Raw genomic sequence first — 17,336 nt, forward strand, 5'->3', positions numbered from 1 at the left:
TGAGAGCATTTAACTGTTTTTCCAAGTTGTTTTTTTTGTGTTAAGAAGACACAACCAGGGGCTGGCCCAGTGGCGCAAGCGATTAAGTGTGAGCGCTACGCTTTGGCGGCCCGGGGTTCTCAGGTTCGGATCCCGGTCGTGCACCGATGCACTGCTTGTCAAGCCATGCTGTGGAGGAAGATGGGCACGGATGTTAGCCCAGGGCCAGTCTTCCTTAGCAAAAAAAAAAAAAAAAGAGGATTGGCAATGGATGTTAGCTCAAGGCTGATCTTCCTCACAAAAAAAAAAAAGGAGACACAACCAGCAACCACCCTGAAGCTAACCAAGCCTCCCTACAAGACCTACACCCATGACCTTGCCTTATTTTTTACTCGAAGATCTCTTCAAGAGGAGATTAAGCCTCATTACCATAATCTGTAGTGTACCAGCCTCTTCCTTTTAAATATTCATTCCCCAACCAAAATAAAAGCTCCTGCTTGCCTTTGTTCAGGGATGCCATGACTTTGGAAATGACTCCTCGTGGCCTCCTATTTGCTGCAAATACTCTTTACTTCGTGACACAACTTCCACTGGTGTAGAGTCTTATTTAACTCACGAGGAGGTGAGCCCACTTGGTTAGGTATGACATTCTTCACCCTCTTCAATCAGCAGCAATGGTGATCTCCTTAACATATAACATCAGATCACGCGGCTCCCCTCTTAAAACCTTCTGATGACTTTTCACTGCACCTAGAAGACATATGAACTCCTGATCCTGACCGCCAAGGCCCCTCTGAACCCAGCCCTTGTCTCGCCTTCTAGTGTCATCCTGTGCCACTCTCTTACCTAAGCTCCAGACATATTCCTCTCCTAGTTTCTAGCACATTTCAAGCTCTTTCCCAAATCAGGGCATTTGCGATTGCAGTTCACTTGGTCCAGAGCACTTTTCTACCTACTCTTTGCATTACTGTTTCTTGTTGTCATTTAGGTCCTGGTTTAAATGGCACCTTCTCAGAAATGTACTCACTCACCACCCTTTCTAAAGTAAATTCCTCCTGCCCTTCTTCCCGGTTATTCTTTATCTTGATATCCTGTTTGTTTCCTTCATTGCACATTTCCAAATCTATTACTCGATCTGCATCACTAGACTATTTCATTAGGACCAGGATTTTAATTATTCTTTACCTTTGTATCCCAGTACCTAGCACATATAGTAGGTGCTCAATAAATATTTGGTGAGTAAATAACACAAACTTGAGAAATAGGTATTGTTATCTCCATTTTACAAATGAGAAAACTGAATCCAAGAGATTTTAAGTAACTTATCCATACTACATAGCGATTAAGTAGCAGAACTCTAGTATTCATACCTGTTCTTGTTTTATTCTAAAGCCTAAAAAAATATGTAATGCTTTTTGAATCTTAAACACAATGCCATATATATTTACACACACACACTACATATACAGACACTATATATGTGTATGTACACATTTACCATTTGTTTCTCATAACAATTTTATGACTCAATTTTTTCATTACACATTAAAATTTTTTCTGATTGTAATAAAATTTGGAAATTATAGAAAGGTATACATAAAATATTTTTAAAAATCAGATCGCTCTAAGAAAACTATTGTTAACATGTTTACCACTATTATTTCAGAGCACATTTTTGAGTCTTTTTTTCTATAAATATGCATATACCTGTGTGTTTTTATGGCATAAGCATTTCCCTGGTCATTAAATATTATTCTGAATTTAATGGCGTCAACATATTCCATAATATGGGTGTGTCATAATGCATTTATCTACATCTTTATCAACGGACAGGTTTTGGTATTATGAATATTGTGTATGTACATTTCCAGAAAATGGCAAGATATTGTCAAATATTAAGGTTAAAGAGCATGCATAGGTTAATTTTGATACATACTGCCAAACTGTTGGTTGAACCAACTCACACACCTATCCATTCCATACAAGAGAGCTAACTTCCCTGAGGCATACCAACCTGTAATCGTGGTCTATCCAAGAGTTCCTGGGGAGATCTCAGGCGAAACCGTTACCCTGTAGGGGGAACTCTGGTTGCAAAAACCCCCTCCGTCCAGCAGGAGGCGCTGTCGCCTTCCACCGGGTTGGGCCGCCACGGAGGCTTCACGTGATCCGGCCTTCTCTGCGCCGGAGGCGGTCCTGCGGAGATTTGCCTTACGTACGCCGCGGCATGACGTAGTACGTAGGGGCTGGCTAGCCGCCATCTTGCTTCTCTTTCTCGCTCGCTCTCTCCCTCCCGGGAAGCAGCGAAAGTGCTTTGGCGGTTTGGCCGTCCGCAGCTTCGGCTGTCCCAGCCCGGTGGTCCTCCCAGCCTCCCCCTCCCCCGAGTCTCCCCTTCCCCTTCCCTCGATCAGAGCTCGGCGGAGCCCCTCGAAGTGCGCCAGCACACTCAGCTTGACACCCTGGCCGGTAAGGAGGCGAGGGCGTCGGATCGGCGCTCAGAGCGGGCCCCACTGGGGAGGGCGGCCTGGGGCGGCCTGGGCCGTGGGAGCGCACCCCGACCCCGGCGCCGGAGACCCGGGAGCCGCGCGGAGAGGGCCTTGGGTCCGGCATCCCCTTCTTTCTCGTCGGTTACCATCGGTCTCTGTGTCTGGGGAAGTCGCGGCCTCCTGCTCCGGGAGCGGGAAACCGGAGTCACACCGCCCCATGTGGTCTGGGCGGCAGTTCCGGACCTGCCGGGCCCCCCCATCACGTCCCCAGCGCAGGCCCTGCGGGGGATTACGCGCGTTGCCGGGCGAGCGAAGGGAGTTTCCATCCGGCGGGCTAGGCGGGCGCGCGGTCTCCTTTTCTAGTGTGGAGGTTGCGTTCCCCAAACAACTCCAGGGCTTGTCTAGGGCCTTACCTGCCTACCTCTTCTCCGCGTGAAGAGAGGGTGGAATTTGCAGTGAGCCGTGGAGGAGAGATCGGGTTAAAGACCCGACTCGGTGAGAAGCTCTTCGGGGAATCTGGACCAACCCTACTTCCGCTAGGGACGTGCTGCCCCAACTCCAGGGGAGGGTTCGAGGAATCTTTCCCACCCTAGGCCTCTCCATCCCCTAACCTGCGTGGGGAATCCCGCTCTGCAGCTCCCTCTTTTTGAGAGAATGTTATTGGTGTTACGGTCAAGGCCGCACTTCAGGACCTGAAGAAAAGGGTATGGGGTCCAATAGGAACACTGATAAAATTCTTCCTTTACCCCAGAGAAATGCGTCTAATTCCTTTAAAGCGGTGTATATTTCTTTTGACTTGATTTGAGATTTTTTGAGATTTCCGACATGCCTGATGTCTCCTGGCTTCTAAAACCTACCCGGATTTCCGCATTGGCCGATCTTCAGCCTAGTTCATAGATTCATACCTCGCTAGGATACTTGGAATTGTACAGTAGGCGACTGTGCTGTGCTGTGAGATTTTCCTTTGGAATGCACTAGAAGAATCAAGATTCTTGATTAAGTTCTTGATAGCTTATTTCTGCAAATAAAAATGATAGGGTGATACTTTAAAAAGCGCCCACCAAGCCTACCTCCAGCATTTGTTAAAAGTAGATTTAACCTTTATTGGTAATTAAGATGCTTCTCTGACTGGAGCCATTTTTAGGTGTGTGTCACAGATGCACTGCAGCATCTTTTCTGGCCCACCTCAAAGCGTTGGCCCCCTAAAAAAATTTAAGAATAGATTGAATTTGAATTTTATCTTTAGCATATAGTCATATAGTAATTCTCTCCTTTTCTGTAATGAAAATTTCAGAATATAGGGTTTTTACTTTTATTTTTATATTTTGGTCTGGGAGCTTGTATATGTGATTGCCTCCCTCCACCATTAGTTGACCTTTTCCATGTACTGAGCACAGTCATAAGCCCTTTACACACATTATCTTTTTAGATCCTAGAGCAGGCCTTTGAGGGAGGTGCTAATCATCCCCATTTTACAGATGAGGAAATGAAATCTGAGAGATTAATTTGGCCAGGGTCACACAGCAGTTATTGGTGGTGCTGTGTAGATTCAAACCCAGACTGTCTAAACCCAAAAGGGATGCTCTGAGCCGTCAAACTGCTTCCCTGTTGCTTGTAATTTTCTGAACTGTAGTAACTAGGTAAGATACAGCCTTGTTAACCTAGTCTTTTCCCCTCTTGACTTCAGTATAGAAACATTGTTGCATGCGAAGGTTAAAGTGTTACAAGGAGTTATAGCTACTTTGAGGATGAGTAGAAGCTAATTTTTGTACCCTTTTCTATTTAAAGGTCAGTTGAACTCTGAGATGAGAGATAATTTTAAAATTTCAAGATCTGGCCTATATTATTGATACAGTATTTCCTCATCTGTAAAATGGAGATGATGATTATAATAGTATTTCCCTCGAAGGCTTGCTGTAGGATTAACAAAGATAGTGTATGTAAAGGGCTTATTACTGTTTTCAGTACATAGTAAAAGGTCAACTAAGGGTGGAGGGAAAATGGTAGAATATTGATAGAGGAAAAGACTCTTTGAAGCAGTAACTAATCTATATATTCTCAGAATGGAGTATATATTCTTTGAGAATTTAAGGAATAGTTTTTCTTTCCTCTTTTTTTTTTTTTAAAGACTTTTTGGACATTAATATCTCTTTTTTTTTTTTTTTTTTGCACTTACATACTGGATTTTGCTTCTTATAGATTTCTTCTTCATGCTCTACAGTCGGTAACCCTGGGATCAGTATGTTGTGCTTAGCTGAAAATACAGAAATTCTGACTGATTCCTGTCCCCATCTTCTCTTCCCCACTATCTTTACTGTAAAATATCTTTGAAGATTGTATTATGGGGCCGGCCTGGTGGCGCAAGTAGTTAAGTGTGTGTGCGCTCCTCTGCGGCGGCCCAGGGTTCGCCGGTTGGGATCCCGGGCGCGCACCGACGCACTGCTCGTCAAGCCATGCTGTGGCGGCATCCCATATAAAGTGGAGAGAAGATGGGCATGGATGTTAGCCCAGGGCCAGTCTTCCTCACTCGCACACACACACAAAAAAGATTGTATTATGTCTGCCTCTCCCTCTGAGTGGTTTCCTTCTGCCTCCTGCCCCGAAACACTGCTTCAGTTTGTAAGTCAGTTGAATAACTTGTGTTTTGGATGCTATTTATGCCATATTTGTGTAAGATAAGGATTGATCATTGATAAAATGTTACACAAATTGGTACAGAACCCTATTCTTGTAGTGAAGGAGATCCAAAAGTTGTGCCTGACTAAATTATGACTAATATTCTTTCAGTAAAGCGAGACTTGTCACCTTATGAATAGGATAACACAATGAAAACTTATCTCAGTCTGTGTTAACTATTGCCTAATTCTAAAGAAATCTTGAGAATTAATAAGTGTTCTGAGTCATAACATTTTAAATTTCTCAATAATCCATTGATGTATCATCAAGACATCTTTGTGGGTAAAAGTATTCTCTAGGGAAGGGAACTTCAGTAAATTTTCTGTTGTGTGTTTTTTCCCAGCCCCTAGAAAGGCTAAATATAAACTGATCTTTTTACCAGTTATATTTCTAGTCATTATTTTGCTCTAGATTAACAGAATGCCAGTCATGTTTTTGGCCCTTTGTGTGCATGTATTTGCTGGCAAATCAGATCAAACAAAGGCTATTACTGAGTGTCAACAGTTGTCTAATTGGCTGACAAAAACTTTTATACGGTTAGCATATACCTAGCATCTGAACAGGAGATAACAATAAAATGATTACTGTCAGTGTAATATAATGTATTCACCCCTACGTGGTGCTGTTAGGTGCTCTGCACTAAAGGAGGATGGGGTATAATCCGGATCTGCGAAGCACATCTAGTGTTACAGAAACACTGTTGGGTATTATTTACATAGCATATTATCTAGTAATTTTCTATTTACTTGTCTATGTTCCGGTATTAGTCTGTTTTCCTTTACTAGACCGTTTCCATGTCCTAATCACCTTGTACAGTGGTTGGCATACACCTAGAGTTTATTTATATATTATTGAATGAATGAGATTAGGAAACACAAAAGAATAGACCCACAACCAGGGTTCAGCGGATGAATATCTTATCTTAGTGGAGCAAAAGAATACTCTTGTTGTTTTTTTCTCCCTTTATTTACCCATTAGGATAGTATCAGATGCTTTCAAATAGTTTGTGTTTGTGTACTATGCGTTGTGAGACTTATTTGCATCAGATTTTCTTTCCTAATTATTAGATTTATTCAACAAACCTTAAAGATTCTTTTAATTTTGTGAAGCCCAGTGACTGAGAGGAATATGGCTTTTGGTTCCCACTGCCAAGGGGTTCACAATCTTAAGGATTAATATTAAAAGTTATTGAAATTTAGGTTCATACCAGAAGATAAAAATAAGGATATATAAGCAGGGAAGGGAAATTTTGGGCAGAAAATCCGTATATGAAAAATTGTCTGTAGTATAGATCAAGTGCCCAGTTGATTACCAGTGAAGGCATGATGGCCAGGAGAGATCAGGAATAATTTAATTATTAATATTCATTAAGCACTTACCATGCCAGGCACTGAATTAAGAACATTTCGTGGATTATCTCTTTCAAGCCATACAATAAGCCTAGGAGGTGGATTATTTTATTCCCAATACACAACTAGAAAACTAGGATTTAAAGAGATTTAAGTAATTTGTTTAAAATTACTTAGCTAGTAAGTGGGATTTGAATCATTGATCCAGAGCCTGAGTGTTTAACCTCTATACTACATGGATTTCCCAGTGGCCAGTTTTTCCTAAACTTAAGTCATTCACGATTTTTGCTTTATCCTCAAACCATCTCTCTGTTAATATTTTCCTGTAATTAAGTGAATTTAAAAGAAAAATTTACATGATTCTTTGGTGTTAAACTATCCCCCCACCCCCACCCCATAACATGTTTTAGGATAAACATATAATTTTAATATTCCTCTGTGGACCACTTAAAATTGTCTAATATGCCATCAGTATTCTTCTTTATTCCACCCTTTGGGACTTCACTGTTATAAGAATGAATGCTGGATAGGATCAGGCAACAGTTGGAATTAATGAAGGCCAGAAGTGCTGAAAGCCTAGAATGGAATAGATTCATCAAACAGGAAATGGCAGCATTACAGGAATAGAGATATAAATAACAGCCTGAACTACATACTTGGGACAACCATTTCCATAATAAACTGCAAAGTGGGGAGGGTTTATTTAGACTGAGAAATGTTAACGGGGTGTCTAAGACAATCTGTGGCAAGAGAAGGAGAACAGGAATGAATAAGTGAAGAAGAAAGTCATGATAGAAATCGGAGTGGAAGAGAATAATCTAGAAATTAGGATTATTATAGCCAAAAGTAGCAGAGTTCAGAAAAATATGTGAGAAGTGGCCTTTGGATTTGGCTGAGAGATCCTTGATGACCCTAAAAGAATTTAGCTCAAGTAATGAGGGTGAAAGGTTTAGCAGGGAGGAATGAGTAGTGAGACCTCTTGATTTTTAGGTGTGTTGAATACTCAAAAGGAGCTCTGGACTATGAGTTTAAAAACCAAGGTTTAGTCCTTTTGTCACTTTGTGCCAGCTGTTAACTTTGGGGGCAAGTGATTTGGCTTCTTCAGATTTTAGATATAATCTGTGAAATAAGGATAATACCTGTTTTCCTTATCAGAGAATTGTTGCAAAGATCGCATTAAATGTGTCTCCATATATCCTTTGAATTTAATATTCTTTGATATCACATGAGTCTTGACTGTATTTAAAACAGAAAAGAGAACCATGAAAAACCAAGTTAAAGGTAAAGGGAGGGTAGGTTCCCTATGAGGTTGGAAGATTCCCTCCAAATAAATCTGGAGTCTGCAGTATAAGAGATGAATGCATGTGTGGTTGGAGAATGGGTGTCTCGAGAAGTTAGTAATTGGTCTTCTATCCTCCCTTTTTCCTAATGAATAATCTGAAAGTGTAGGGCTGCTGTATATGGTTGTTCAGTTTGTGCACTGCACTAAGATGCCAGGCTGAAGGAAGCAACAAGGACTGAAATCCAGACCATGCTCTGCTTAAGAGTCCTGTGCTCTGGGTAGGCCTCCCAGGGGAAATTGTGCCTCCACCTCTCCCCTCCCCCCCAAGGCATCAGTCCCTCACCAAGAGGAGGGCCTTATCTTCCCAGAATGGTATGTTTTCTCTATTTACAAGGCCCTGTGGAGGCCAGTGGATGCTCTGAAAGGCTCCTTCAGGAGACATATTAAGGATACATTTAGAACAACATCAGAAACAATTGGGAGACTGGAGAAATGGTCACTAAGGAACAAAAAGCTTAGAACTTTCTACTAAAATGGGTTAAGTAGTTGGGCAAGTATACTGAATTCCAGTATATCCAACGTATTTTGAAGATGAGTATTGTAGCTTATTAAATATTTCTAGTAACTGGGAAACAGACTATCTTAAATATCATACATAGATTATCAAATTTCAAAGAGGAGAGAGAATATATACATGAGTAAAATTATACTTAACGCAATTTAATCTTAAAAAAACACTTTATAATTTTTCAGTTCCAATTAAAGTTTAGGTTTTTGGCAATATGACCATTGTAGTTTGACCTGTGGCTTTTTCTTTTTTTGTGTGTGAGGAAAATCAGCTCTGAACTAACATCCGATGCCAATCCTCCATCTTTTTGCTGAGGAAGATTGGCCCTGGGCTAACATCCGTGCCCATCTTCCTCTACTTTATATGGGACGCCACCGCAGCATGGCTTGACAGGCATTGCACCGGTGCGCACACGGGATCCAAACCTGCAAACCCCGGGCCGCTGCAGCAGAGTGCGCACACTTAACCGCTGTGCCACCAGGCCGGCCCCTGACCTGTGTTTTAAGTAACTGTTTTTAGTGTTAGCTTTAAATTTTGTAAATCTTAAGAAGCACAGTATGGGAGGTATAGAATTACTTCTGCAGGTTAGGAAAATGGAACAGATAGAGGAATTTATTTATTATTTTATTTGTGAGGAAGATTAGCCCTGAGCTAATATCTGTTGCCAATCCTTTTGCAAGGAAGATTGGCCCTGGGCTGACATCCGTCCCTGTCTTCCTCTACTTTATATGTGGGATGCCTGCCACCGCATGGCTTGATAAGTGGCGCGTAGGTCCGCCCCCGGGATCCGAACCTGCGAACCCCAGGCCACCGAAGCGGAGCGTGCCAAGTTAACCACAACGCCACTGGGCCAGCCCCTAGAGGAATTTTATTTTAAAAGCAGGAAAAGGATATTATTGAAATGAGGCTTTTGACAGAGAGATGGAGGTTGGTTATATTGCTGTATGAGTTCTTAAAATTTAGATTAAGAAAAATTGGATTTTTTGGTGTACATTTCTGTGAGTTTTAATATGTGTGGATTTATGTAGCCCATGCCACAATTAGGATACAGAATGTAGAAAGATGAACTATCTCCCAATGTGGAACCAGTCTTCTGACATTTTGGAGGCAGAGAAACTCTCTCTCCTGCTGAAGAAAGAACTATTGAATAAGGATTAAAAAGTCAAGAATAGCCCACCTGGGCTGATCACTTGGTTTTCTGACCTGAAGGAAAAATATTTTTTGATTGCCTAGTTATATTTATGACATATTTGAAAACATGGAAAAAATGAAAGTAGAAAGTAGCAGAAAGGAAGAAATGGGTAGGTTTACATGTCTCAAGACAGATATTTTAATGTTAGAGGACTAGAGCCAGTATGCGGCCGGGAGAGATGCTAACCAGTTCTCTACACTTATAAACTCATAATTCCAACCCTTAAAGGCAGCCATTTAGTTATATGAAAGGTTTGGAATAATTCATAATGTCAGATGAGCATGTTGAAGAGAATGCTTCTCTTTTTCTCTCATAACATCCAATATACTGGCCTTGCAAAAAATAAAGTTGACTAAGAAACTATTTAAGCTTTGGTTTGTATAAGTTTTGAAAATATCATTACCATTTATTAAGCTCTTATCGAGTGCCAGACACTATTCTAAGAGCTTTATACAAACACTATTAATTCTCACAACAGACTAGAAGATATAGCCCACAGATGAAGAAATAAAAATTCAGAATTATATTTAATGATTAGAGAAATGCTTATGCCATAATATGCATATGCCATAATTATGCTGTAAAAACGGTTATCTACTAAATGTTAGAGCTGGAATTTAAACTGAATCAGTTTTAAGAGAAGTAATTGTGTAATATGAACAGTTTTAAAATATTGTAAGTTGTCAAAAAGAGTGCTCTGGCAATCACCTTTTCAAGTAAATGGTAGACACACAGCTTTTCTTTGCTAGAACAGTAATTTATAGTACAGAAAATTTGATAGCTACATTTCTTTTCTGATTTTTAAAGCTTTCTTCTGCCTCAGAAACTTAATTCACATTTCAGTTTCTAAGAACAGCCTGAGCCCTTCTATCATTCTGATTAGAACTCCAACAGATTTATTTATATTACACTTTGTTTTTAAAAATGACAATTTTTAATGCTTTTGCTGTAGTGCTATTTGTAGTAGAAGTGTTCAACATATGGTGGTATTCTTAGCTTTACTATTATAGCAGCAAGTGGGTCTTAAAAATATTTAATGTCACTCTAACTTTTGAATTACTAAATGATTATAACAATTTGAGACCTTAGAAGTTGACTAGTTCAACCTCTTACCCAAAGCAAGAATTATTTTTAAAATATTTCTGAAAAAGGCTTATTTTGCTTTTGTTTGAATGCATCTGGTGACCAGGAGGACACTATAATCAGCCTTTAACATTCGCAGAACATGTATCTTAAGATCTTCCAAGTTTCCAAATATTTGAACACCATAATAGCATTGAAACCTGTTCGCTTTCTCTTTACTTCCATCATCTGCACTAGGATTTGGCTTTCTTTTCAGAGCTCTTTTTTCCCCACAAAGAAACAGTTATATATCTCCTCACAAGAGTTATTGTATCTCTAAACAAGACCCAGGGGATGGGGGTACGGCAACGGAGGGATTTCTAAGTTTATTTCCTAGAAGCACCCTTCTGTCACAAACCTCATGGCATTGGATGCAAATTTTATGCCTCAGCAAAAGGACACATCACTTTATCTCAGAGCTCTTTGGGTTGCTTGGCAAATTGTAAAAGTAGAGAATGCTGTGAGATTTGTTTTAAGGTAACTTGTTTCCACCCGAGGATAGACTAAACACAGTTTTTCCTTTGTATCCAGTTTAGTTTGTTTTTTAATATTTGTCTTAATGAAACCCAGAATTGAGCACAATACTTTATAAACAGTGTGATAAACACAAAATTTAGTGGAACTGTTTTATAATTCCAGATCTGTGCATTAGATTTCTATTAAAGTAGCAGTTTTTATAAAGCAGTGCTGCCATGCCACTAGCTGTCACTGGCTGTCCTGTTTCATAATAACAGGCTGGGTCTGTATTTATGAAATTCAGTTTTTGAACTGTGACAAAATATAGCTATTTATTCTTATATCCAATTTTATTCTGCCTAGCATTTCAAGGCCTTTTTAAATATTAAGAAAGTCTTTGAATGCATTGTTATCTTTCAGATGTGTGTATCATATGTGATGTCTGCTTTCCAGGTTTTTATCTAGGTTTTTGACACAGGCTTTGAAAAGGACAGGGTTCAGTATGTTAGTTATTCAGGCCACATTACTTCATATTGACCACATTCTTTATAAAATAATTTTCAACTTCAAATATTCTGTGATTCTCATTTGTGTTGTATTTATTTAAGGAGTATATAAAGACTACTACTTTGATTGATTAATGTGTTTAAAATCAAGAGGAGGGGGGGAGTTAATCTGAAAGTAAACCTTTTAGAAAGCTTATATTTTGTGAATGCTGATTGGCCTGGTGCTCGGAGGAGTGCGGTGTCTTGACCTTTCTATTTTAAAAGGAAAATGTAGTTAAAATTTGAGTGACAAACAAAATGCTGTTTTCTGAAGTTAATACATCAGTCTCCCTGTCTTTGTCAGCTCCAGCTGCATAAGAAAATACCATAGATTGAGTGGCTTAAACAACAGAAATTTATTTTTCACAGGTTTAGAGGCTGGAAGTCCAAGATTAGGGTGCCAATGTAGTCAAGTACTGGTGAGGTTGCCCTTCCAAGCTTGCATGAGGCTGCTTTCTAGCTGTGTCCTTACATGGCAGAGGGAGAGAGCTCTGGTGTCACTTTCTCTCATAAGGGCACTAATCCTATTATGAGGCCCTATCCTCAATACCTCACCTAAACCTGATTTTCTCCCAAAGGCCCTGTCGCCAAATACCACCACATGGGGATTAGGGCTTCAACATAGGAATTTCCAGGGGACACAATTCATTACATAGCACCCTCCCTTTTTTTTTGCAACCTGTAGTATGTTGATTCTTATGCTTTTTATGTGATTATACTTCAAAACAACATTTCTACGACAGATAGAATACATTTGTTAATAGAGGTATTACTGTTTTGTTTATATAATTTTTTTATCTTTGATATTTTACTCTGTATTGTAATGGAATAAGTTTTGATAATAAAAACTTGAATCTTTTAGAATCTCTTCACCTCAAATGACATGTTATTTAGGTTTGATATTTATCTCTTCTATAATGAAAATTGAACTCTGATTTTCATACAGTAAGGTGATCTTGGGCCCTGGCTTCGGTGTAAACCCTGGCTTTAATCTTGGCCCCATCACTTCCTAGCTATATGAGTTTTGGGCAAGTTATATTACTTATCGAAGGTTGTTTCATCATTGGTAAGTTTGCTGACTTGGCCTTTGAGCTCTTCTTATTTCCAATCCGATATTTTTACATTGTACTACATTTCTAGAGCTCAGGTTTAGAAAAAAAATTGGCTTTGAGAGATTACTAAATTAGAATGTATGGAACTTGAATCTGTGTTAGAAGTGGGAGAAATAAGTATCAAAGATTCCTCAAGGTTTTAAATCTAGAGGTCAGGGAAAATGGTTATGGTGAGGTTGGGGAGAGGAATGTGTTTGGGAGAGCAGATGAGCTTTTTTTTTTTTTTTTTTTTTTAACTTTTGGAATAATTTTAATCTTACAGAAATGTAAAATTTACAAAGAATTCCCGTATTCCTTCATCCATATTCCCTGGTTGTTAATAGTTTACCGTATTTATCATTCTCTGTGTGTACATATGCATATGCATACAGTCACACATATTATGTCTGCTTACTTTTAATGTCTGCTGTCTAAACCCTGTCATTACTTGAAACCTTAAAGTCAAATCACAAGCTCCGGGGCCGGCCCCGTGGCGTAGCGGTTAAGTGCACGCGCTCCGCTGCTGGCGGCCCGGGTCCGGGTTCGGATGCTGGGCGCGCACCGACGCACCACTTGTCAGGCCATGCTGTGGTGGCGTCCCACATAAAGTGGAGGAAGATGGACACAAATGTTAGCTCAGGGCCAGTCTTCCTCAGCAAAAAGAGGAGGATGGGCATGGATGTTAGCTCAGGGCTGATCTTCCTCACACACACAAAAAAATCACAAGCTCCTATGCCTCCAGTTTTCTCACTCAGTACATTTTCTGTTGCTGTTTTTTACTAAATGAACAAAGCAATCCATAGTAATCTTGACTCAGTAAGCATTCAGTAATTACTATTGTTAGAGCTTTTATTCAACCTTATTGAAATTGCCAGTCTGTTCTGCTCTCCTTATTGTCTTCCAGCTTCTCTTACTTCACTCTGGCTTAGACTTCCATGAAATGTTACTCCAACCATTCTCTTGGCAGTATCCTCAGCTCCGTTGCTTTTCTTTACACCTGTCTGGCACAACTGTAATTCCTTATTCAATCCAGCTGCTGTGTGCTTCCCACCACTCCGCACTCCTGGATGTGCTCCTGGACATTGATGAGCAACTTCGAACTGCACAGACATGGGAATACTGTGTTTTCCTGGTCTCCAGCTCCTACTGAGGTTTCAGTGCTGCTTGTCAGTGCCTCCTTTTTCTAGTTGGCTCTTTCCTCCCAGTTCTACAAAGAACTTTAGTAGATCTTTTGTAGACCTTAAAAGGTCTACAAAGACCTTTTCCAACCTTCTCAAATTTCCAAACTATCTCTACTCAGTTGATGAGGACAGCATGTCTCTTTTTTATTTGTTCCTAGTCATGCCTGATAATAGTAAGCACTCGGTAAATATTTGTATGAGTGAATAAGGGAATTAAACATTTTGAGTTTGTAGTTCTGTCAAGAAATTTAAGTGAAGATGTTTTGTTCTTTAGAAAATTGTAAATGTATGTCTCAAGATTGTTCTAGCTTGAAGGAAAGTTTTGGGAATTATCCTTCCTGAAGCAGTCAACAGTAGATGAGATGGCCAAAGGAGAAAGCACACAGAGAAGAGAGCTGGCAAGAGAGATGGAAAGAGCATATTAACATTTATGTAGAAGGATAGAAGCAAAATGAGACTGAAAGCTGTCAGAGTCACAGAAACCAAAGAAAATAGTTTACACAGAAGCTATTTACTTTTTCTGCTTGTAAGTGATACATGACTGTTATTTATTAGTTAGTGGACATTCTTCCTTTATTTGTTCAGTAAAACACTTGTTGAATGTGTACAGTATGCTCATCTGGAAATGGTTGAGGTTTCTTTGTAATGTTAATTATTTAAATGCATGGGACATTGTACTCTATTTTCCGGAGGAACTAAACAATCACTGTAAGAATAATGAGGAAAGAGAGGTAAACAGACCCTGCATGCTTAGAAGCCCATTGTGGCCAGAAAGATTATGATTATGTCATTTAATTGAATTTAGCGAATTGGCAATTTGTGAAAGTATATATTTTTTCAGATATACCAGATTTTATTTATTTATGTATTTATTTATGTATTTATTTATTTAATAGGAAAATTGGCCCTGTGCTAACATCTGTTGCCAGTCTTCCTGTTTTTTTCTTTTTACTCCCCAAAACCCCAGCACATAGTTGTGTATCATAGTTGTAGAGTTGTAGCTCTTTTATGTGGGACGCTGCCTCAGCATGGTTTGATGAGCTGTGAGTAGGTCCGTGCCAACAATCGAACGGGCGAACCCCGGGCCCCGGAAGCAGAATGCGAGAACTTAACTGCTATGCCACCAGGCCAGCGACCCTAGATTTTAAATATCACTTAAAATGTTTTCAGTATTGAGTGCTTTTAAATTCTTTTGTGATGGTAAATGAGTAACCTTAGAATCTTATAGTTTTGGGCGCTGAAGGAATTTTCAAGATCATAGCTAATCTCTTGATGTGGAAACCCTTTACAGATTTTTTTCCCACAAATTTTCAACCTACGATAGCTGTCCTTTCATGAAAACTATCTTTTTGTTACCACTGTTCAGTGTCATCCTTTCATTATATTACAATAAACTGCTGCCTTCCAAATTTCCCTTGGACCTTTTGGAAACAATCTGTTTGCTTTAAAAACACTGGCTGGTTTTTTTTCCCCTCATTTTTTCATTTCTTTCGCCTTAAAATTTTTTCCAAAAAAAATGCATGTTTGCAAGGTAATATACGTTCATTGTTCAAAATCAGGAAAATGCTGATACACATGTTTTGGTACATCAATTTCAAAGAAAAATGTTAGTTTCTTAACAGCATTGCTCAGAGTCATAGAACGTTGAGTTTAGAAATATGATTACTTGCTCTTCCCTTAAACAGAGAAAGGGGGTGTGTATTCTAAAGGCTTTGTTTTTTCAGACTGACCCTCAGCCAGCCCTTAATGATTTAGATTTTTAGGTACATAGTAAGCAGGATAGTGATATATTCTTAATAGCGTACCCATAACAAAATGCTTTTCAAAAAGTGTTACAAGTAGAGGATATAGTTCTTTTATCTCCTTAACTGTGCCTATGTGTTCTTTGAAATCAGAAGCTGGCAAGGTGAAGAGAAATGCTCTTATTGAGCTCACTGTTTGTTTCAAGGGTTTTTGAATTACTAATTATCTAAATTGTACCATTTTCTCACTTAAGATGTGGGTCTGCTGAATGTAGCCATGCATTTATTCAGCAATTGTTTTTTTGTCTTGTTTTGTTTTTTGGTGAGGAATATTGTCCCTAAACTAACATCCCTTGCCAATCTTCCTCTGTTTTTGTTTTTTTTTTCTGCTGAGGAAGATTAGCCCTGAGCTAACATTTGTGCCCATCTTCCTCTATTTTGTATGTGGGATGCTGCCACAGCATGGCTTCATGAGTGGTGCTTAGGTCCGCGCCTGGGATCTGAACCTGCAAACCCTGGGCCGCCAAAGCAGAGTGCGTGAACTTAACCACTACACCACTGGGCTGGCCCCAGCAATTGAGATTTTTGATTAATTTTTCCCTCCAGTGGCTCTTCATGGCATTTAGAATAAACTCAAGGGCAGTACTCCTTATCCTAGTCTACAGAGCTCTGCAAAATCAGACTTCTGACAACTCTTGATTTCCTCTTCTGCATCTCTCCCTCAGGTATGACCTTTACACTTGAATCTTCTTCTCCCAGATCACAATTGATTTGTGTTTTCGATAGTTCTCAACTGTGACTGTTCTTTAGAGACAGACGCTTGCATAGTTTTTCAAAGCATACTATTGCCAGCCCCAGCCCCAGCCTTTCTGATTTAATTGGTCTGGGAAGACACCTGGACATATAGTATCTTTTAAAGTCTTCCTGGATAAGGCTGTGCAGCCTGTGTTGAGAACTACTGATTGGTTTTCTTAGTTCAAGTCACCTTTTCAGAGAGGTTTTCCAGACCTTTGGCATCCTATCCAAAGTCTCTTTCCCCTCTTTGCTCTCCCTTCACCCAGGTGAGTTTTTTTCGTTCCCATATTTTTATTGTTTATTGTTTGTTAAGAGTTTCATGAAGGCAGGGGCATCATCTGTCTTTTCATTCTCTATCCTAACCTTTAAAACAACATTTGACAGTTTATTAGTTCTCAGTACATTTGTTGTATAAATGTTGAATGAATATTATCACTGCAGCAGGAGGGAGGTACTTTCAGAAGGCTTGTTGTTGCTGTCTAACCTGTAGAGGATTGCTTTGCTAAATTGTATTTCAGAGAGGACGTTGGTTTCATTATTTAAGGTTTTAGTATTCAAGGGCAAGCACACAGGGGAGAGAAGATAGTTATCCCTTGGAAACAATGTTATAGATGTGGGTTAGGTTCCCATGCTAGTGCTCAAGAATAAGAGGCATTACCATACTTGGAAGCACCTTTGGTGAAAGGAGGGTTAATGACAGTGGTGTTATGCTCAATGAATGTTCACTTAGCAGGGTAGTTATGTGCAAGTGTTTGTAGATTACTTTTTTCTCATTTATATTTGTTGCATAAACCACAAGGCAGATAAGGAGAAGTCAGATGAACCCACATTTCATCAACTACTTTTTGTTTTTTACCTGTAGTCTTTGTTAATAT

At 39.5% G+C, this 17,336-nt stretch overlaps 1 protein-coding gene across 11 annotated transcripts in view; it reads left to right on the forward strand.

Annotated features, from left to right (window-relative positions):
* Positions 1 to 2,293: 2,293 nt before the first annotated feature.
* Positions 2,294 to 17,336, forward strand: part of PRRC2C (proline rich coiled-coil 2C) — a 93,749-nt gene continuing 78,706 nt past the window's right edge. For all 11 annotated transcript variants that reach the window (XM_087437891.1, XM_014783421.2, XM_014783419.2 and 8 more), the window contains exon 1: positions 2,294 to 2,442. The gene's annotated coding sequence lies outside the window, so the exon portion shown is untranslated. The remainder of the gene's footprint in view (positions 2,443 to 17,336) is intronic.

The sequence above is a fragment of the Ceratotherium simum genome, chromosome 2 (genome assembly GCF_057802395.1).
Source record: "Ceratotherium simum simum isolate JZ-2026a chromosome 2, ASM5780239v1, whole genome shotgun sequence".
Lineage (NCBI taxonomy): Eukaryota > Metazoa > Chordata > Mammalia > Perissodactyla > Rhinocerotidae > Ceratotherium > Ceratotherium simum.